At 43.7% G+C, this 14,302-nt stretch overlaps 1 long non-coding RNA gene across 1 annotated transcript; it reads left to right on the forward strand.

Annotated features, from left to right (window-relative positions):
* Positions 1-8,297: 8,297 nt before the first annotated feature.
* On the forward strand, positions 8,298-13,280 carry LOC309620004. The gene is made up of 2 exons (XR_014239364.1): positions 8,298-8,784; positions 10,354-13,280. It is a non-coding gene; the product is annotated as an uncharacterized lncRNA (long non-coding RNA).
* Positions 13,281-14,302: the final 1,022 nt, after the last annotated feature.

Here is a 14,302-nt window from a genome sequence, read left to right on the forward strand (position 1 = left end):
AAGATCTTCAACATCATTAGCCATTTGGGAACTACAAATTGAAACCACAATGAGATGTCATTACACACCTACCAGAAAGGCTAAAATTAAAAAAAAAAAATAGTGACAACACCAAATGCTGATGAGGACGCAGAGAAACCTGACTAGACATCTGTAGTAGCAACACAGAACGGCACAACCACTGCAGAACATATTGTGGCAGTTTCTTAAAAAGCTAAATATACACTCACCATTCGCCCCAGCAGCCCCACTCCAGGGTGTTCGCGAACCAGGCTTGCTTGTCCGAAGCGCAGCAAAAGCCACAACGCTGAGCCGCCGAGGTGTGCAGCGAAGACAGGGTTTGCTCGCAAGGTAGCCAAGCGAGGAGACGGGAAAACTAGCGTCACATCCACCGCTCTGAAGGCAAGGGGATAACTCATAAAAAAGCAGGGGGGTGTGAGGCGTGGAGAGCGCAGGGAGCACGGGGAAAGGTGATTAGAAAAAGGTGCGCGAATTGCTCGGTGCAGGCGTAACTAAGCTACAGGGCTCTGCAGGGTCAAAAGGTCACTCGCGCATGCCCAGTTGGAGGGTCGGTGGTCCTATCCAGTCTTAACCAGCTCAGCTCTAACGAGACACAGCTGATTCCAAGCTCCTGGCCAACAACTCGGGCAAACATCTTATTGTTTACGCTCCCCGCTGCCTGGAGGACAGGCAAGTCCTCAATTAAACAATCAAAACGACCTTGATTACTGAAGGCAGGTTACAGGTGAAATGGAGTTAACTAATGGCTACCCACTGTTTCATGGGCACTAATCCCAGAGAAATGAAAACCTGTACACAATTATTCAAAGCAGCTTTATGTGTGATAGCTAAAAACTAGAAACAGCCAAAAATGTTCTATGACATATGAATAGTTAAACTGTAGTATATTTATACCATGGAATATAACTTAGCAGTAAAAACAACAGCAAAAATGAACTATCAATCCATGAAATAACTTGGATGGATCCCAAGGGCATTATGCTGCATGAAAAAAAAAATCCAAACAGTTACATGTAATGTAATCCCATTTATATAATATTCTTGAAATGACAAAATTATTGCGGTGGAGAAAAGATGAGTGGTTGCCAGGGGTTAAGGATGGTGTGGTGGAGGGGTGTATGATTACACAGGGGTAGCAATGGAGAGATCTTTGTAGTAATGGAATAGCTCTGTATCTTCATTGTGATCACACAGATCTGTTCATGTGATGGCACAGAACTATACACACTTTGTACCAATGTTAATTTCCTGGTTTTGTAATTACATAAGATATAACCATTGGGGGCTTCTGGGACTATGGCAGAGTAGGAAGCACCAGGAATCTGTCTTCCCACCTAAACAACAGATGCATTGGCAGAATCTGTCTAATGTAGCTATTTGGAACTCTAGTATATGGAAGGCTTGCAACGTGCAGTGGAAGGCCTGGAGGGTAAATTGTGGTTAATTTCAGTCAATTTCAGCTCTTAGTGCAGAAGCAGCTAAGAGTTCTCAACCCCTAGCCCTAAGGCAGGCAGCTGAGCAGTGTTCCTCGAGCAGCTTGCACAGAGCTTGTGAGAGCAGAATGGATAAAAACACTTTATCCAACTATATGCTGTCTATAAGATTCTCACTTTAGATCCAAAGACACAAATAGATTGAAAGTGAAAGGATGTAAAAAGATATTCCCTGCAAATAACAAACAAAAGAGACCAGGGGTGGTTCTACTAATATCAGACAAATAGACTTTAAATCAAAAAATTTAACATGAGATAAAGAAGGACATTATATATTAATAGAAGTTTCAATAGAGCAAGAAGATATACCAATTATAAACATTTATGCACCTAATGACAGGCATCAAAATATATGAAGCAAAAATGGACAGAACTGAACAGAGAAACAGACTTTTCTACAATAATAGTCATAGACTTCAATACCCCACTCACAATAATAGAACAACCAGACAGAAGATAGCAAGGAAAGAGAGGACTTAAAGAACACAATAAACCAACTAGATCTAACAGAACACTCCACCCAACAACAATGGCATACACATTCTCAAATGCACATGGAATATTTTACAGGATAGACCATATGTTAGTCCACAGATTAAGTCTCAGTAGACTTAAAAAGACAGATGTCACACAAAGTATCTTCTCTGACCACAATGAGATAAAGTTAGAAATCAAAAAGAGAAGGAAAACTGGAAATTTCACAAAATTGTGAAAATTAAACAACACTTTTAAACAAGCCACGGATCAAGGAAGAAATCACAAGGGAAATTAGAAAATACTTGGAGACAAGTGAAAATGAAAACACAACATATCAAAACTTATGGGACACAGAAAAAGGGAGAAATTTATAGCTATAAATGCTTACACTAAACAACAAGAAAAATCTCAAATCAACAACCTAACTTTACAAATTAAGGAACTAGCAAGAAAGAACAAACTAAATCCAAAGCTAGCAGAAGGTAGGGAATAAAGATTAGAGCAGAGATAAACAAAATAGAGAATAGAAAAACAACAGAGAAAATCAATAAAACCAAATGTTGGTTCTTTGAAAAGATCAACAAAATTGGCAAACCTTTGGTTAGATGAACTAAGAAAAAAAGAGAGAAGATTCAAATTATGAAAATCAGAAATGAAGTGAAAGTGGGAACATTACTACTGATTCTACAGAAATAAAAATGATTATAAGAGAGTACTACAAACAATTGTTCACCAACAAAATGGATAACTTAGATGAAATGGACATATTCTGAGAAACACAAAACCTACCAAGACTAAATCATGAAGAAACAAAAAATCTGAATAGACCTATAAACAGTAAAGAGATTGGATCAATAATCAAAAATCTCCCACCACCAACAACAAAAAAGCCCTGGACCTGATGGCTTCACAAGTGAATTCTACCAAATAGTTAAAGAACTGATACTGTCCTTCTTAAACTTTTCCAAAAAAAACTGAAGGAGGGAAACACTTCCTACTCATTCTATGAGGCCACAATTATCCTTATAGCAAAGCCAGAAAAAAGACACGACAGGAAAACTGCAGACCAATATCCCTTATGAACACTGATACAAAAATTCTCATCAAAGTACTAGGAAATTGAATTCAGCAGCATATTAAAAGGATTATACACCATGACCACTGGGATTTATAACTGGGATGAAAGAATGGTTCAACATATAAAAATCAATCAATGTGATACACCACAGTAAGAAAATAAAGGGAAAAAGCACATAATGACCTCAGTTGATGCAGAAAAAGCATTCACCAACTTCAATACCCTTTAATGATAAGAACACTCGAACTAGGAATAGAAAAAATCTGCCTCAACATAATAAAAGCCATATATGAAAATTGCACAGCAAATGTCATACTCAATGGTGAAAAACCGAACGCTTTTCCTCTCAGATCAGGAACAAGGCATGGCTGCCTACTTTCACCACTTCTGTTCAACAAAGTACTGGAAGTTCTAGCCAGAGAAATTAGGCAAGAAAACATCCTTCCAAATTAGAAGATGATCTCTATTTGCAGATGATATGACCTTATATGGGCATACATTGGAGATATTGCAGGTTTGGTTCCAAACCACCACAAAAAAGTGAATATCGCAATAAAGCCAGTCACATGAATTTTTTGGTTTCCCAGTGCATATGAAAGTTATGTTTGGGGACTTCCCTGGAGGGGAAGTGTGTGTGTGCCAGTATGGGCTTTGCATTGAGTCACTGAAGTGTGTGTGTGTGTGTGTGTGTGTGTGGTGCTACAGACTGTTCATTGAGTCACAGTGACCCGTGTGTGTGTGTGTCTATGTGTGTGTGTATGTACTGGTATAGGCTGTGCATTGAGTCAGAGTGAGCCGTACATGTGTGTTTTTGTGTGTGTGTGTGTGATGGTATAGAATATGCACTGAGTCACAGTGGGCCGTGTGTGTGTGTGTGTGTGTGTGTGTGTTTGTGTGTGCTGGTATACACTGGGCATTGACTCAGAGTGAGCCGTGCGTCTCTGTGTGTGTGTGTGTGTGTTTGCTTGTATGGGCTTTGCATTGAGTCACAGGGAGGTGTGTCTGTGTCTGTGTTTGTGTTTGTGTGTGTGTGCTGGAATAGGCTGTGCACTGAGTCACAGTAGGGTGAGTTTCTGTGTTTGTGTGTGTGTGCTGGAATAGGCTGTGCACTGAGTCACAGTAGGGTGAGTTTCTGTGTGTGTGTGTGTGCTGGTATACGCTGTGCATTGAGTCACAGTGAGCCATGTATGTGTGTGTGTGTGTGTGCTGTTATAGGCTGTGCATTGAGTCACAGTGAGCTGTGTGTGTTTGTGTGTGTGTGTGTGTGTGTGTGCTGGTATAGGCTGTGCATTGAGTCACAGTGAGCCATGTATGTGTTTGTGTGTGTGCCTGTGCTAGTATAGGCTGTGCATTGAGTCACAGTGAGCCATGTATATGTATGTGTGTGTGTGTGTGTGTGTGTGTGTGTGTGTGTGTGTGCGCATGCTGGTATAGTCTGAGCATGAGTCACAGTGAGGTGTGTGGTGTGTATGTGTATGTGCTGGTATGGACGGTGCATTGAGTCACAATGAGCCGTGCGTGTTTGTGTGTGTGTGTATGTGGTGATGTAGAGTGTGCATTGAGTCACTGTTAGGTGTGTGTCTGTGTGTCTGTGTGCTGGTATGGGCTTTGCATTGAGTCACTGAGGGGTGTGTGTGTGGTGCTACAGACAGTGCACTGAGTCACAGTGAGCTGTGTGTGTGTGTGTGTGTGTGTGTGTGTGTGTGTGTGTGTGTGCTGGTATAATCTGAGCATTGAGTCACAGTGAGGTGTGTGCTGTGTGTGTGTATGTGGTGGTATGGACTGTGCACTGAGTCACAGTGAGCGTTTGTGAGTGTGTGTGTGTTGCTATAGGCTGTGCATTGAGTTACAGCAGGGTGAGTTTCTGTGTGTGTGTGTGTGCTGGTATAGGCTGTGCATTGAGTCACAGTGAGCCTTGTGTGTGTGCTAGTATAGGCAGTGCATTGAGTCACAGTGAGCCATGTATGTGTGTGTGTGTTTGTGTGCTGTTATACGCTGTGCATTGACTCACAGTGAGCCATGTTTGCGTGTGTGTGTGTGCTGGTATAGGCGATTCATTGAGTCACAGTGAGACATGTGTGAGTGCGTGTTTCTGTGTGTGCGTGATCTCGTATAGGCTGTGAAGTGAGTCACAGTGAGCCGTGTGTGGGGGGGCGTCGGCTGGTTTAATCTGAGCATTGAGTCACAGTGAGGTGTATGGTGTGTGGTGTGTGTGTGTATGTGCTGGTATTGACTGTGCATTGAGTCACAGTGAGCCGTGTGTGTGCGTGTGTGTGTATGTATGTGGTGGTGTAGAGTGTGCATTGAGTTACTGTTAGGTGTGTGTATGTGTGCTGTGTGCTGGTATACGCTTTGCATTGAGTCACTGAGGTGTGTTTGTATGTGTGTGGTGCTACAGACTGTGCAGTGAGTCACAGTGAGCCGTGTGTGTGTCTATGTGTGTGTGGTGTACTGGTAGAGGCTGTGCATTGAGTCAGAGTGATCTGTGCGTGTGTGTGTGTGTATGTGGTGGTGTAGAGTGTGCATTGAATCTCAGGTGTGTGTATGTGTGTGTGTGTGCTGGTATGTGCTTTGCATTGAGTCACTGAGGGGGGTGTGTGTGTGAGTGGTGATACAGACTGTTCATTGAACCACAGTGAGCCATGCTTGTGTGTGTGTGTGTGTATGTGGTGGTGTACAGTGTGCATTGAGTCACGGTAAGGGGGTGTGTGTATGTGTGTATGTGTATGTGTGTGTGTGTGTGTGTGTGTGTTGGTACAGGCTGAGCATTGAGTCACAGGAGTGTGTAAGTGTGTGTGTGTGCTGGTATGGGCTCTGCATTGAGTCATTGAGGGTTGGGTGCATGTGTGTCTGTGTCGTGCTACAGTCTGTACATTGAGAAATAGGGAGCCGTTCGTGTGTGTGTATGTGGGTGTGTGTGATGGTATAGGCTGTGCACTGAGTCATAGTGAGCCGTGTGTGTGTGCTGGTATAATCTGAGCATTGAGTCACAGTGAGGTGTGTGCTGTGTGTGTGTATGTGGTAGTATGGACTGTGCATTGAGTCACAGTGGCCATTTGTTTGTGTGTGTGTTGCTATAGGCTGTGGATTGAGTCACAGTAAGGTGAGTTTCAGTGTGTGTGTGTGCTGGTATAGGCTGTGCAATGAGTGACAGTGAGCCTTGTGTGTGTGCTACTATATGTGGTGCATTGAGTCACAGTGAGTCATGTATGTGTGTTTGTGTGCTGTTATAGGCTGTGCATTGAGTCACAGTGAGCCGTGTTTGTGTGTGTCTGTGTGTGTGTGTGTGTGTGTGTGTGTGCGTGCGCTGGTATAGGCGATTCATTGAGTCACAGTGAGCCATGTGTGAGTGCATGTTTGTGTGTGTGTGTTCCCGTATAGGCTGTGAATTGAGTCACAGTGAGGTGTGTGTGTGTGTGTGTGTGTGTGTGTGTGTGTGTGTGTGTGCTGGTATAGGCTGAGCATTGAGTCACAGTGAGCTGTGTGTGTGCAGGGGGTCCGCTAGTATAATCTGAGCATTGAGTCACAGTGAGGTGTGTGGTGTGTGTGTGTATGTGCTGGTATGGACTGTGCATTGAGTCACAGTGAGCCGTGCCTCTGTGTGTGTGTGTGTGTGTGGTGGTGTAGAGTGTGCATTGAGTTACTGTTAGGTGTGTGTGTGTGTGGGTATACACTTTGCATTGAGTCACTGAGGTGTGTTTGTGTGTGTGTGGTACTACAGACTGTGCAGTGAGTCACAGTGAGCCATGTGTGTGTGTGTGTGTACTGGCATAAGTTGTGCATTGAGAGTGAGCCGTACGTGTGTTTTTGTGTGTGTGTGTGTGATGCTAGAGAACGTGCATTGAGTCACAGTGGGCCGTGTGTGTGTGTGTGTGTGTGTGTGCGTGTGTGCTGTTATAGGCTGTATATTGAGTCACAGTGGTCCGTGCATGTGTGTGTTTGTGTATTTGCTGGTGTACAGTCTACATGAGTCACAGTAAGGTGTGTGTGTTTCTGTGTGCTGGTATAGGCTGAGCATTGAGTCACACTTAGGTGTGTGTATGTGTGTGTGTGCGCCGGTATGGGCTTTCCATTGAGTCACTGAAGAGTGTGTGTGTGTGTGTGTGGTGCTACAGACTGTTCATTGAATCACAGTGACCCATGTGTGTGTGTATGTGTGTGTGTGTGCCGGTATGGGCTTTTCATTGAGTCAGTGAAGTGTGTGTGTGTATGTGTGGTGCTACAGACTGTTCATTGAGTCACAGTGACCCGTGTGTGTGTGTGTGTGTGTGTGTGTATCTGTGCTGGTATGGGCTTTGCATTCAGTCACTGAAGTGTGTGTGTGTGTGTGTGTGTGGTGCTACAGACTGTTCATTGAGTCACAGTGACCCATGTGTGTGTGTATGTGTGTTTGTGTGTATTGGTATAGGCTGTGCATTGAGTCAGAGTGAGCCATACGTGTGTGTTTGTGTGTGTGTGTGTGTGATGCTAGAGAATGTGCATTGAGTCACAGTGGGCCGTGTGTGTGTGTGCTGTTATAGGCTGTACATTGAGTCACAGTGATCCATGCATGTGTGTGTGTATTTGCTGGTGTAGAGTCTGCACGAGTCACAGAAAGGTGTGTGTGTGTGTGTGTGTGCTAGTATAGGCTGAGCACTGAGTCACACTTAGGTGTGTGTATGTGTGTGTGTGTGCCGGTATGGGCTTTCATTGAGTTAGTGAAGTGTGTGTGTGTGTGTGTGTGTGTGTGTGGTGCTACAGACTGTTCATTGAGTCACAGTGACCCATGTGTGTGTGTGTATGTGTGTGTGTATGTGTGTGTGTTTGCTTGTAAGGGCTTTTCATTGAGTCACAGTGAGGTGTGTGTGCATGTGTGTGTGTGTGTGTGTGTGTGTGTATGCTGCTATAGGCTGTGCACTGACTCACAGTGAGCCGTGCATGTGTGTCTGTGTGTGTGTGTTTGCTTGTATGGGCTTTGCATTGAGTCACAGTGAGGTGTGTGTGTGTTTGTGTGCTGGTATAAACTGAGCATTGAGGCACAGTGAGGTGTGTGTGTGTGTGTGTGTGCTGGTATAGGCTGTGCATTGTGTGAGAGTGATCCGTGTGTGTGTATGTGTGTGTCTGCTGGTATAGTCTGAGCATTGAGTCACAGTGAGCCATGTGTCTGTGCGTGTTTGTGTGTGTTTGCTGGTATAGGCTGAGCATTGAGTCACTGAGGTGTGTTTGTGGGTGTGTGAGGAAGCTATAGGCTGTGCATTGAGTCACAGTAAGGTGTGTTTCTGTGTGTGTGTGCTGGTATAGGCGATTCATTGAGTCACAGTGAGTCATGTGTGAGTGCGTGTTTGTGTATGTGTGTGTGTGTGTGCTGGTATAGTCTGAGCATTGAGTCACAGTGAGGTGTGTGTGGTGTGTGTGTGTATGTGCTGGTATGGACTGTGCATTGAGTCACGATTAGCCATGCGTGTGTGTGTGTGGTGGTGTACAGTGTGCACTGAGTCACAGTAGGGTGTGTGTGTGTGTGTGTGTGTGCTGTTATAGGCTGAGCAATGAGTCACAGTTAGGTGTGTGTAAGTGTGTGTGTGTGCCGGTATGGGCTTTGCATTGAGTCACTGAGGGGTGTGTGTGTGTGTGTGTGGTGCTACAGACTGTGCATTGAGTCACAGTGAGCCGTTTGTGTGTGTGTATGTGGGTGTGTGTGATGGTACAGGCTGTGCAGTGAGTCACAGTGAGCCGTGTGTGTCTGTGGTGTGTGTGTGTCTGTGTGTGTGTGTGTGAGAGTGCTGGTATAATCTGAGCATTGAGTCACAGTGAGGTGTGTGTGTGTGTGTGTGTGTGTGTGTGTGCTGGTATAGGCTGAGCATTGAGTCTCAGTGAGCCACGGGCGGGGCGGTGCTGGTATAGTCTGAGCATTGAGTCACAGTGAGGTGTGTGGTGTGTGTGTGTATGTGCTGGTATGGACTGTGCATTGAGTCACAATGAGCCGTGCGTGTATGTGTGTGTGTGTGTGTGTGTGTATGTGGTGGTGTAGTGTGCATTGAATCACACTTAGGTGTGTGTATGTGTGTGCGTGTGCTGGTATGGGCTCTGCATTGAGTCACTGAGGTGTATCTGTGTGTTTGTGTATAGTGTTACAGACTGTACACCGAGTCACAGTGAGCCTTGTGGGTGTGTCTCTGTGTGTGTCTGTGTGCTGATATAGGCTGTGCATTGAGTCACAGTGAGTTGTGTGTGTGTGTGTGCTGATATAGGCTGTGCATTGAGTCACAGTGAGTTGTGTGTGTGCGCTAGTATAGACTGTGCATTGAGTCGCAATGAATTGTGTGTGTGTGTGTGTGTGTGTGTGTGTGTGTGCTGGTATAAACAGTTTATTGCATCACAGTGAGCCGTGTGTGGCGCGGGGGCTGGTATAAGCTCTGCACTGAGTCACAGGGAGCCGTGTGTTTGTTTGTGTGTGTGTGCTGGTATAATCTGAGCACTGAATCACAGTGAGCCATGTATGTGTGTGTGTGTGTGTGTTTGTGTGCTATTATAGGCTGTGCAGTGAGTCACAGTGAGCCGTGCATGTGTGTGTGTCTGTGTGTGTGTGTATTTGGTGGTGTACAGTCTGTATTGAGTCACACTAAGGTGTGAGTGTGTGTGTGTGCTGGTATAAGTTGAGCATTTAGTCATACTTAGATGTGTGTATGTGTGTGTGTGTGCTGGTATACGCTGTGCATTGAGTCACAGTGAGCTGTGCATGTGTGTGTGTGTGTGCTGGTATAGGCTGTGCATTGAGTCACAGAGAGCTGTGCGTGTGTGCGTGTGTGTGTGTGTGTGCTGGTATAGGCTGAGCATTCAGTCACAGTGAGCCGTGGGGGGGTGGGGGCTGGTATAGCTTGAGCACTGAGTCACAGTGAGATGTGTGGTATGTGTGTGTATGTGCTGGTATGGACTGTGCGTTGAGTCACAATGAGCCATGCGTGTGTGTGTGTGTGTGTGTGTGCTGGTGTAGAGTGTGCATTGAGTCACATTATGGTGTGTGTGTGTGTGTGTGTGTGTGTGTGTGCTGGTATAGGCTGAGCATTGAATCACAGGTGTGTGTATGTGTGTGTGTGTGTGTGTGCTGGTATGGACTTTGCATTGAGTCACTGAGGTGTATGTGTGTGTGTGTGTGTGGTGCTACGGACTGTGCATTGAGTCACAGTGAGCCTTGTGTGTGTGTCTGTCTCTGTCTGTGTGCTGATATAGGCTGTGCATTGAGTCTCAGTGAGTTGTGTGTGTGTGTGTGTTTGTGTGCTGGTATAGACTACATTGAGTTACAATGAGTTGTGTGTGTGTGTGTGTGTGCTGCTATAAACTGTACACTGAGTCACAGTGAGCCGTGTGTCTGTGTGTGTCTGTGTGTGCTGTTATAGGCTGTGCAATGAGTCACACTGATGTGTGTGTGTCGGCTTAATGTGATTCTAAGCAAAATGCTTACGATAAAATGGTAAATTTAAAAAAATGGGTAAGAAACCCACACATATCAATACTGGTGCAGAGGGAGTGATCATGATGACAGAGTAGTAGGACATGTAGCTCACCTCCTCCCACGAATACATCAAAAATACACCTACACATGGGTCGATTCTCACAGAATATCTACTGAACGCTGGCAGAAGATCTGAGACCTCTAAAAGGGCAAGAAAATCTCCACATAACTGGGTAGGACAAAAGAAAAAAAAAGTGAGAAAGGAATCAGGACAGGACCTGCACCCCTGGGAGGGAGCTGTGAAAGAGGAAAGGTTCCTGCACTGTGGGAAGTCCCCTCACCAGTGGAGAGATCAGCCAGGACAGGGGAGAGCTGAGGAGCCTTGGCGGAGAATGCAGCAACTGGTTTGCAGCAGCCAGAATGGAGAGAAACCTGCACAGACAGTCAGTGCCACTGCTCTGCACTCCCCAGCCTGAGACACACGTCCGCCAGTGCAGGTGGGACCTCGGGGTGGAAGCTTGGGCTTTGGAGATCGGACCCACGGAGGGGACTGGGGTAGGCTGTGCAGAAATAGCCTGAAGGGGCTGAAGCCTGGTGCAATGGCATCTGAGGGTGTACACGGAGGAAGCCTGGGCCACCTTAGAGGCCAGGTGCCATTGTGTAGGCGATGCACAACGGGATGGGTGGGACCTGCCATTACAGCTTTTTTCCCTGCATAAGCTCTCAGGAGGCAGGACATCACCTAGACGAGCTCCAGGAGTCGTCATGAGCCACCTCTGCTCCCATCGTGTGCTCTGGGGGCGTGCATGAGCCACCACCGCCAGCAAGAACCCCACGACCGGGCACCAGCCACCGCATACGCACACCCCCTATCAAGGGGATAACAGCTAGCACACACTGAGGAAAGAGGCAACAGGCATCCATGCTAAGAACGGCCCTTGCACCAAAAATATTAAACCCACACAAGCTACATAGGGACACTCCCACATACAAATATCCTTCCAAGACCACAGGAGATAAAAGTGTTTCTCCTAAACTCACAGAATAAGAGAACTATAAGTAAAACGAAGAAGCAGAGGAACCACTCCCAATTAAAAGCCCAAGAGAATTCCCCTGAAAGAACAAACAATGAAACAGACCTCTTTGGTCTAATAGACACCAATATCTAAAAGGAGATAATGAAAATACTGAAAGAATTAAGAAAGACGATTGACAGAAATGCAGACTGTTGTAAAAAGGGACTAGAAACTATAAAGAGGAACCAAGAAAAATTAGAAAACTCATTTGCCAAGACAAAAACTGAACTAAAGGCAATGAATAACAGAGTAAATCGTGCAAAAGAATTAATAAGTGACCTGGAAGATAGACTAATGGAAATCACCCAATCAGGACAGCAGACAGAAAGCCAACTGAAAAAAAATGAAAGCAATATAAGAGACCTGTGGGATAACAGAAAGCATGCCAATGTACGCATAATAGGGATTCCAGAAGGGGAAGAAAGAGAAAATGGGATCAAAAATGTGTTTGAAGAAATGATGGCTGAAAACTTCCCAAACTTAAAGAAGGAAACAGATATCCAGGTACAGGAAGCACAGTGGGTCCCAAACAAGGTAAACCGACACAGACCTACACCAAGACCTATTATAATACAAATGGCAGAAGTTAAAGAGAGGATTCTAAAGGCAATAAGAGAAAAACAAAGAGTTAATCACAAAGGAACTCCCATAAGGCTATCAGCTGATTTCTCTACAGAAACATTGCAGGCCAGAAGGGAGTGGCAAGATATAGTCAAAGCCCTGAAAGGGAAGAATCTGCAACCTAGGATGCTCTATCCAGCAAGATTACCATTTAGAATAGAAGGAGAGATAAAGAATTTCTCAGACAAGCAGAAACTAAAAAAATACAGCAATACTAAATCCTAAGGGAAATATTGAAAGGTCTTCTCTAAATACAAAAGAAGTCAAAATACATAGGAAAGAGAAAATCACAATTGGAAAGCAAATCACCTAAATAAGCCAGCACACAGATTTTTTTAAAAATTTAAAAATTTCTGTGAAAGTGGCGATAACCCCCATGAACAGCAAAGGGATGAACATGAAGATGGTAAAGAGGACATCAAAGTCATGCAATGTGCGGGAGGACAGTAACAAAAACAGATTTTGTTTCATTCCCTACAATGTGTGTGAGCCTATATGACTACCAGTCTAAGGCAAGCAGATATAGGACGGGATTAACGTACTTGAAAAACAGGGTACCACACATCAAAAACATACAATAGAATCACAAAAAACAAAAAGAGAATATAAATATAATATGAAAGAAAATCATCAAACCAAACAAGGAAAAACAGAAAAGAAAAATAAAGGGACAAAAAAGAGATATAAAATCAATGGGAAAACCAGGTTAAAATGGCAATAAATACATATCTATCAATAATTACCTTAAACATCAATGGACTAAACGCTCCAATCAAAAGACACAGAGTGGCAGATTGTAGGGTCTTGTTTTCTAATCCAATATGCTGCCTAGAAGAGACCCACTTTAGGGCAAAGGACACACATAGATTGAAAGTGAGGGGATGGAAAGAAGTATTTCATGGAAGCGGAAATGAAAAGAAAGCAGGGGTCGCAATACTCATATCAGACAAACTAGACTTTAAAACAAAGGCCATAAAGAAAGATAAAGAACAACACTATACAATGATAAAAGGGTCAATCAAGAAGAGGATTTTACACTTGTCAACATATATGCACCTGATATAGGAGCACCCAAATACATTAAATACTAACAGACATAAAGGGAGAAATTGACAGGAATAAAATAATAGTAGGAGACTTTAACACCCCACTCACATCAATGGACAGATCTTCTAAACAAAATATCAATAAGGCAACAGAGATCCTAAATAATACAATAGAACAGTTAGACTTAATTGATATGTTCAGGACATTACATGCAAAAAAAACCAGCATACACATTCTCTTCAAGTGCACATGGAACATTCTCTAGGACTGACCACATACTAGGGCATAAAACAAGCCTCAACAAATTTAAGACGATAGAAATTATCTCAAGCATCTTTTCTGACCACAACGGCATGAAACGAGAAATCAACCACTGAAACAGAAACGAGAAAAAAATGAACACGGAGACTAAACAATATGCTACTAAAAAAAAACCAATGGGTGAACAATAAAATAAAAGAGGAAATTTAAAAATAACTTGAGACAAATGACAATGAAAACACAACCATACAAAATCTACGGGATGCAGCAAAAGCAGTTCTTAGAGGGGAGTTCATAGCGATACAGGTCTTCCTCAAAAAATGAGACAAATCTCAAATAAAAAACCTAACCTACCACTTAAAAGAATTAGAAAAAGAACAAACAAAACCTAAAGTCAGCGGAAGGAAGGAAATAATAAAGATCAGAGAGGAAATAAAATAGAGATTAAAAAACAATAGAAAAAATCAATAAAACCAAGAGCTGGTTCTTTGAAAGGGTAAACAAAATCGACAAACCTCTGGCCAGGCTCACCAAGAAGAAGAGAGAGAAGACCCAAATAAACAAAATAAGAAATGAAAAAGGAGAATAACAACTGACACCGCACAAATACAAAAATCATAAGGGAATACTATGAACAATTATATGCCAATAAATTCGACAACTGAGAAGAAATGGACAACTCTCTAGAAACATACAGCCCACCAAAACTGAATCAAAAACAAACAGATAATTTGAACAGACCAATCACTAGAGATGAAATAAAATCTGTAGTTTAAAAACTCCCCCAGAGGGCTTCCCT

This window comes from Balaenoptera borealis (assembly GCF_965194805.1).
Source record: "Balaenoptera borealis genome assembly, chromosome: X".
Classification (NCBI taxonomy): domain Eukaryota; kingdom Metazoa; phylum Chordata; class Mammalia; order Artiodactyla; family Balaenopteridae; genus Balaenoptera; species Balaenoptera borealis.